This window comes from Physcomitrium patens, chromosome 19 (assembly GCF_059467195.1).
Source record: "Physcomitrium patens ecotype Gransden chromosome 19, ASM5946719v1, whole genome shotgun sequence".
Taxonomy (NCBI): Eukaryota; Viridiplantae; Streptophyta; class Bryopsida; order Funariales; family Funariaceae; genus Physcomitrium; species Physcomitrium patens.
In genome coordinates, this window is record NC_143428.1 from 962,876 (window position 1) to 970,533 (window position 7,658).

General features: G+C 30.8%; 2 non-coding genes across 2 annotated transcripts; both read right to left on the minus strand.

Moving 5' to 3' along the window:
• Positions 1-5,948: 5,948 nt before the first annotated feature.
• TRNAR-CCU (transfer RNA arginine (anticodon CCU)) lies at positions 5,949-6,021 on the minus strand. The gene has a single exon. It is a non-coding gene; the product is annotated as a tRNA-Arg (tRNA).
• Positions 6,022-6,052: 31 nt separating this feature from the next.
• TRNAV-CAC (transfer RNA valine (anticodon CAC)) lies at positions 6,053-6,126 on the minus strand. Its single transcript has one exon. It is a non-coding gene; the product is annotated as a tRNA-Val (tRNA).
• Positions 6,127-7,658: the final 1,532 nt, after the last annotated feature.

Sequence of the window (7,658 nt, forward strand, 5' to 3'; positions counted from 1 at the left end):
AAAATATAGTAAGATTAATTTATTTCTAACTATCATAACTATCAAAGATGGTTTTAACTTCCTAAAAAGGTTTTAACCACCTTATCTTTTCTACACATTGGTAGCTAATCACTTTGTTTTATATTTTTATATTTTATATTTTATATTTTTGTCACCGCATTTTCCCTTGAATATATAAGTTATTTTTTATACTAATTTTATTCCTTCACATAAATATTCTTAGTAAAATAGTATCTTAATTATATTAATTATAATTTCTAAGATTATCATAGTTCTATAAATTAATTTTAAATAAATAATAAAGATAAATAAATAAATATAAATATTTTATGTATGTCTTAAGTTTTATGTATATATATATATATATATATATATATATATATATATAATATAATTTTGATCTTCACCAAGTTGAATAATGTAGTCTATTATATTGTTGTATTATGTAAAGTCTGCTTGAGAATGTATTAGACATCTGGTTGTGGAAAGAAAAATGGAACTTGCAATAAGATAATCCTAATAACTCTAGTAGAATTCTAAACAAATTTCAATTAAATTATAAAAATTCTCATCAATCTTTAATTAAATCCAAAAGAAGTCTCAAGAATTTATAAAAGAAATATAAAAAATTTATAAATTAATCTTAATAAAATATATATTATAAAAATATCTTAAAAAAATATCAAAAATAAAAATCTTAATTGAATCTTAATCAAACCTTAATGCAATCCTAAACAGATTTTAATGAAATCCTAAACCAATTCAAATCAAATTTTAATAAAATTCTAAATCTTAATCAAATTCTAATAAGATCTTAATAAAATCCTATACAAATCTTAATCAAATCTGAGACAAATCCTAAACAAAATCTAAATCCAAATCTTAGACTAAATCCTAATAAAACCTTATGTCCTAACCAAATCCTTGACAAATCCTAAGTTCTAATCAAACTCTAAACCAGACCATAATAAAATTTTAGAAGAATCTTAATCAAATTCTAAATAAATCTTAAATTTTAACCTAAACCAAATCCTAATTAAATTCTAAATTCTAAACAATTCAAGAAAATTCTTAGTAAATTTCAATCAATTATTATAGCTATTTGGGACCTCAATAAACATTAATTGAATTATAAAACTTGACTAAAATTTCATCCAAACTTCAACCAATAAGCAATTAACAAGCATACAAAATTTGAAAAGAATTGGATTTACTAATTGTAAGAAAAGCTTCCAAAACCTCTCAGTTTTTGGTTGCCTTCCTTCTCTAACTTGAAAGTTAATCTTTCAACACCAATTTCTCTTTACTGAACCATTAAATTGCTCTAAATATTAGGTTTTGTATAGATATTTAAGTCTTAATTTTTTTTTACCAAATATTGCTTTAATCTAACTAGCAAATATTACTAGATCTTGGAATTATTCACAAACCCTAAATTTCAAATTCCAAATTTCACCTAATGGCCATGTTATTACATGACAACATACAAGTCTAATTTAAAACATTAAAATTAAAAAAACTTCATAAAAGTCTTTTTTTTACTAAAAATAATCCTTCTTTAAAAAATCTTGGATTTTGTATTTAGTACAAAGTAAAAAGAGGCCTTGAAAAAGGCCACTTTATTTTACTACTAAAATTTTAAATATGTCAATTCATATGATTATTATAAATATATTAAAACAAATATAATTTTTTATCTTCTTATTTTTTAATTAAATTATGTAAGTATCTTTTGACTAAAATTTTTATTTTTAAAAATTTTAAAACTACCTCAATAAGATGGATCTAATAGAAAATTTTAAAATACATATTATTCATGCATTGTAGACAAAAAAAACTATTGCACCTCATTTTTTCATTGAGGGTCTAAAAAAAATTTTTCCAATAAAAAAGTTATTACATAAAGGTATTTGTATTTTTAAAATTCAAAAAAATTCAAAGTTATAGCCACTTATCTTTTTTCTAAATTATATTAATTATATTATAGAAATATATTTTTAAGTCAATATTAAATATTAAAATATCTTTGAATTAATATATATATACATATATATATACTAATAAATTTTATTTACTAATGTATAAAATTATCTTATATCATATAATTTTAATATTAATAATTTAACTTATTTGCTTATCTATCTTAGTATCTAAGATTTATCCATTTAACTAAATAATTTACTCAATAATATTTCAAACCAAAAAGTAAGTAGGAAAAAATTCATACACTACCTATTTAATTTATGCTATTACCTTTCTATCAAAACATACTATTTACATATATACAAACTAAGCACCAATTAAAATTTTAAGTATCTAAAATAAATTTATTTTTTAAAATAAAAAATAAAAAATCTAAAAATTGAACAACACTACTTTTATTAATATATAAATTTTTTCAAATTTCAAAAATGCATGAAAACATGTGAACCTTATCATATTTCTTAAATAAATAAATAAATAAATAAATAAATATCTTTTAAAAAATATCATTTTAAAGTAAATATAAAAATTATTTAAAAGAATTGTAATCTTATTTTTATATTCAGATTTGTAAAACTTATAATAATATGTCTTACTATATCAAAACTTAACAAATTAATTAATGATATCTAAAGTAATATAATTTTTTTTCACATCATAAACTATAAAATTAATCATAAATTAAAAATGATTAAATCCATTATATTAACATCAATTAAAAGACTATAAATATTTTTTAGCAAATGAAATCAAAAAAAATATTGCAAGATAGATTGTAACAATCAACCAGATTATGCTATAAAATAAATCAATTAAGATACATAAAACTTTAAATTAATTTATACCAATACAATTATAAGTACTATAATACATATGCAATTAAGATAATTAATCTTTCAAAGTCACAAGCTAGTTAATCAATTCTAAAGTCAATACATGCATTTAATTTTACAACATAAAAAACATAACAAAACTTACACACCAAATTAGATGCTCTCACAATATGACTATATAAAAAGATGATAATATCCATAAATTTTCATTCATTAAGAAGATTATATTTCAAACTATGTCATCTTTAATCAAAACAATATTTAAGTTTATAACTAATCCAACACATATTCTAGTATAATTCTACTATAATACATGCTTATTAAAAATATTAGAGCGTTGTCGTATTACGTGCTTTCCTGCTCGAGAATGCGCCAGGCGTCTAGCTGTAGAAGGTAGTATGGAGATCCGCCGATAGTCAAGCAGTCTATCAGTTTTTACTCCAGGAATATAAACGACTGCAAGAATACACCGTAAATCTTTACTGATGCCCTTCGACTGCTTGTCGAAGTCCTTTTTTTTGCCCCAGCCGGTAGGTCTTTAGACGTTACAGAGAACCCCGAACAACCCAAACTGTTAATCTTCAATACCCCTTTGTACTTACGATCTTGTATCCACTGACTGTCCTGTTAGATTAACCCAATAAATTTCATTCACTCCGCATACTCAATCCTATAGACACCCCTTTAATCCTTCAATCACAGACGTAACTCGATTTTACAAAACAGTCAAGAGTATTCAAACCCACTTCATTTAAAAATCCTGATTCACTATTACAACACTGACTTCAGCAGCGATTGCCTCAGTCGTCCCAAAACTCTATGAAGAAGAAAAATCCAAATTCTATGTCTTTCCTTCCCCGACCCGAAGCATGAAGCTCCTCTCTCTAATTTCCTTGATCTTCCAAAAACCTCCAATGAAAAACCGAACTGGTAACCTTGCAAAAGCTTGAAAACTTGCTCCCCCCCCGATTCCCCCCGAAAAAAAACCTTCCCCCCTCAAAACTATATCCCCCCCTAACCTTATCCTCTGAATTTCTTCAATCTTCCGTCTTAGATCCGGAATTGGCTCCCACCTCAAGCTTGGATCCGAAATTGGCTCTCGCCGTCAAGCTTTCTCCTCCGTTTTTACCTTTAAGAAATCCATTTACCGAAAACAATGTTCCCTGAAACGGCACAGAGAACAGGACAGCCTGAAACAGAATCGAACCCCGTAATCAGGACCACATTGAGTCGTCCGACCAATTCAGGTCCTATATTGGGAAAGATGCCCGTAGTAACCTGGATGTTCCCGTAATTGGGTCAAATTGGTCCTCGCGTCAGATTGGCTAAGACCCGTAGTAAGACCTGGATTTCCCGTAATTAGACTGCATTGGGTTGACCGGCCAATTCAGGTCTCATATTGGATAAGAGGACCCGGATTGGATTATCGAAATTGGATCCAATTGGCTCCTCGAACCCGTCGTGTGAATTGGTCCTTCTCTTCCTGCTGACTCCCGTTATTGGAATCGAACGGAGCATTTCAGTATGCCCCGGCTGACTGTAATGGAGTGACTGAACCTGACCACTCAGTATTTGTACTGGAGTTGGTTGATGCTCCCAATATTCGAGGTAACTGAATATTAATAAAATTCCCCTTTCTTTTTATTTTCACTGTATACTCGTGTTACAACATGACAGCGTAAAAACACATTATGACCTATTTGAAAAAATGTCAAATATTTATTTCTATTTCAAATCCAATAAAACACATGTGAATAAAAATAAAACCTTAAGTTGCTTCTATTTATAAATTTTTATAATAAATTAATAAATAAAAATTTAAAAATTTCAATCTCAAAAGTGGTTAATTAAATTACTAAGCTAGTCAAGTCTTTGAATTCAAAAAAATAAAAAATAAAAAATAAAAAAATAATATCATAATAAAATAAAATAAAACTTTTGTCTAAATTAAAAAATTACATTGTACATAATTCTATAATTGCTAATAATATTGAACTTAATACCATGAAAATATTTCCAAAACATCAATTAAAGACCTTAACTTATCAAAATTTGTATCCAAATATCCTACATATATATATATATATATATATATATATATATATTCTAAAATGATCCACGCAATTTCATGTAGGAATCCAATATATATTTTTTACAACATAGGTGGAAAGTTCACTTGAAAACCTAATATTGATTGGACAATCACAAGCATGTTGAATTGTATTAAAGATATTAAATTGAATGATTTTTAAAAAAAAACACAAGTTCCAATGCATTTATTTATTAGTGTGATTCAAAGAGGAAATAATAGACTTTAAAAATAATTGATGAATATAAAACAACACTCAAAGGACTTCAATTTCATAAGAATCCTATCCATATAAGCATCTAAGTTTGAAACCACAAGATAGAAAGAAAGAAAGATGCAATATGAATAATGTGAGTTTAATATTATATCCATTGATTGGCAAGTTGTGCCAAAAAGATGTCATATCTAGTAAAGGAGTATAATTTGGCTATTTAAAACTCAATGAAGTATTAGCACCAAAAGTCCTCTTGACTCAAAAAAAAAAAATAGAAGATGATATGTGTATTGGCTATAGGAAATAGTATAATGAAAGGTATAGTGCATAGAGACCAAGTAAAATTTGGAAATTTGATATGGTCAATGCCAAAGAAGACTTGATAGTAGTAAAAGGCTTCAAACATTGGTTGAAGAATCCAAACATTTAGAGGATTGGATTGGTAGAATAGTGGAATTGTCTTTTAGGTTTTATACATGGAAATTGATGCTACATTGGTTTAGGATTAGAAGCTTGATGAAATATTTGGGAGTTGGGTTGAATTGAGGGGTTACCTTGTTTGCAAAGGAGATTGAAGATTGGGTGTAGTAAAGATAGGAGGGATGCAATGCATGGAAAACCCCTAGCTTAGTTTGTAAATGGATGTGGGTTTTAAGCAAAAGGAATTGTGGTGGGTGAGAGGCAAGGGTGCACGTGCAGTGGTGGAGGGTAGCGTTGACCCGTGATGCATTGCTTGCTGCAACTGGCGCGAGTGGCAAAGAGAGTGAGATGGAGAAAGCTTGGACGGGGTTGCGAGGCTGAGTGTTCCAGTGACGGAGGCTTCAGTCCTCGCGCCAGGTAGGGGTCGAACCTACGACTTTCTGCTTAGGAAACAGACGCTCTATCCACTGAGCTACAGGCGCAAGACGCACAACTCAAACATCATCAGCATAGTGTCTGATCGCGGGTTCGAACCGCGGACCTCCAGTGTGTGAGACTGGCGTGATAACCTACTACACCAACCAGACTCCGGCCACCCCGGTCACCTCCCAGATCACCGGCTGTGGCCGACCTGCGTCCTCTATCATATTTATTACATCCTGCCCGCTCCCCCGCGCCTCACAGCTTACCCACACCCCTGACTCCCCGCACATGAACCCAACCCTCCGCTCCACCACCCTTGCCCCTCCCCTGCCTTCACGGACAGAACCTGGACCTGCCCCACCATCTCACCTCCTCCTAAACAAAGCCCACCCATCCATCCTTGTTTCGTTTCCATGCTCCCACTTCAACGCGTTGCCAGTCGAGTTGTGTGGAACACCCATCCATCCGACCCAACACCCGCCCCCACTGCCTGCCAAACGGTCCCTGGACCACTTCTCTTCTCTTCTCTGCTCCCCTCCTCCCCCCCTGGACAGGATTGTAGCGCACTGGGGATCACCCTCGCATTCGCAATGCAACCTCCCGTTCTTCAGTGCCACTCGCGTCACACGGCACAGAGCTTTCGCCAGCGAGCACCTCCTATGGTTTTCCATTTCTTACTGTGCGGCCGAGCTTCACAAGATGTGTGTTACAAGAAGTCATGTGGACATGCACCCATTCGGGTTCAGTTTTGCCAGTGCCGTAATTTTCGGTGACTACGCCTTAGAACAATAACTTCTAACATTAGCAGTTGCCAAATGCAGATTTGGAACAGCTTGTTGGTGGAAAAGAATTGGGACTTTCTGTTTTTATGTGTGTGTTTCTCTCTCTCTCTCTCTCTCTCTCTCTGTGTGTGTTTTCTTTTTTCTTCCCTTCTTCCTTTGGATCTTTTCACATCTTCTTCTGTTTATTTATTTATTTATTTATTTTTAAAACTTTAAGTTATTCAATTTGTGTTTGTTTTGAGCTTCATGAAAGTACCAAGGAGTTGGCTTGAGCTACATGCCACACATTATCATTTGTAGACCATGCATTGCCATCTACAATTACTCAAGCCCCATTTCCTTCAATCTTCTTTTGATTTTTTTTTTTTTTTTTTTTTTTTGATTTTTTTTCCTCACATAGACTTGTGTAATGACAATTTAATTTGTTTTGTTATAGTTTGTTTTTGTTTGTTTGTATTTAAGGCATTTGCTTGCAATAAGGAATGTATCATGGATGTCTTCCATTCTATTCTTCTCCATTACTTGCTAAACCATGTAAATGGTAATATATTTGCTGCAATCTTTGTCAAAATGACTAAAGATTGTTGAGTAATCATTCTCTATTTCTACCTTGTTTATTTGCCTTGTTTAAGACATGAACTTGCTAAACTCTATCTTTCCATTTTCATCTTCATCAATTACTTCCATAAACTTGAGTATATTCTATTCTTTGAATTTTGAGCCATATTTGAATTTACCATCTTTAAATTGTTTAAATGTCGTAATGCCATAGTTGTTGGTATCTATGGATTTAAATAGATCCCTGATTCTTAAAATTTCTTCTTTTGACAAATTCTAGGTAATATTATTTAGTACATGTCTCTTCATCTGGATGACACTCAAAAATTTATTTAGTTTCAAATTGTCAAGTAGCA